The sequence below is a fragment of the Lathyrus oleraceus genome, chromosome 1 (genome assembly GCF_024323335.1).
Source record: "Lathyrus oleraceus cultivar Zhongwan6 chromosome 1, CAAS_Psat_ZW6_1.0, whole genome shotgun sequence".
Lineage (NCBI taxonomy): Eukaryota > Viridiplantae > Streptophyta > Magnoliopsida > Fabales > Fabaceae > Lathyrus > Lathyrus oleraceus.
The window spans coordinates 370,431,790-370,432,824 of record NC_066579.1 but is presented as its reverse complement, the minus strand read 5'-3'; the positions used below and the strand labels follow the sequence as shown (position 1 = coordinate 370,432,824).

At 41.2% G+C, this 1,035-nt stretch overlaps 1 non-coding gene across 1 annotated transcript; it reads right to left on the bottom strand.

The window, feature by feature from the left end:
- Nucleotides 1-623: 623 nt before the first annotated feature.
- LOC127116353 (small nucleolar RNA R71) lies at nucleotides 624-730 on the bottom strand. The gene has a single exon (XR_007801304.1). It is a non-coding gene; the product is annotated as a small nucleolar RNA R71 (small nucleolar RNA).
- Nucleotides 731-1,035: the final 305 nt, after the last annotated feature.

Here is a 1,035-nt window from a genome sequence, read left to right as displayed (position 1 = left end):
TATATTACTCTGACGCGTTCGTATACTTGCGAAACACCGCATCAAGTTTTTGGCGCCATTGCCGGGGACCAATTTCGTCAAATTTCATTTTCCTGTTGTTATATCATTTAGACTTAGGCTATTTCCCGCCAGTCAATGCGAAGAACTCGCAGCACCGGAAGTTTAAGCTTAGTATACCCTCTTGCGGAACCTGAACGTTACGCTCGTGCACATTTATTCTTTCATAGAATTAAGAGAGCTATGGCCGAAGATCAAAACCAAAGACCTCTTAAAGATTTCGCTCAACCATCTAATGAAGAACCTAGTTCTAGTATAGTAAACCCAACCATCCCAACTAATAATTTTGAACTTAAACCATCCCTGTTGCAACTAGTGCAACAGAGACAATTCGCGGGTCTCGCTACTGAGAACCCAAACCAACATTTAAAAATATTTCTTCAATTAGCAGACACTTTAAAACCAATGGAGCTTCTCCTGAGGCAATACGTTTAAGATTATTTCCTTTTTCCCTCAGAGATAAAGCCCTATCATGGTTAGATTCCCTTCCACCCAATTCCATTACAACTTGGGATAACCTTAAAAGAGTTTTTCTTGCTAGATATTTTTCCCCGAGTAAGACCGCCATTCTTCGAAACCATATAACTAGATTTACCCAAAACCAAGGAGAATCGCTGTTCGAAGCTTGGGAAAGATATAAGGAGCTGTTACGATCATGGCCACATCATGGTTTAGAAAATTGGTTAATAATTCAAACCTTCTATAATGGACTTCATTATAACACTAAGATGACCATCGACGCTGCCGCAGGCGGTGCTCTGATGAACAAACCTTATCCTGAAGCTAATGCCCTCATCGAAGATATGGCTCAAAACCATCAATCAAGGGGAGTCGAACGAGCGACAGTTGAGAAGAAGGAAGCCCAAGGAGGAGTGCATGAACTAAGCTCTATAGACATGATGCAAGCTAAAATGGACGCATTAGCCCTTAAAGTCGAGCATATGTGCATAAACCCGAATACTGTAGTAGCAGTTTCAT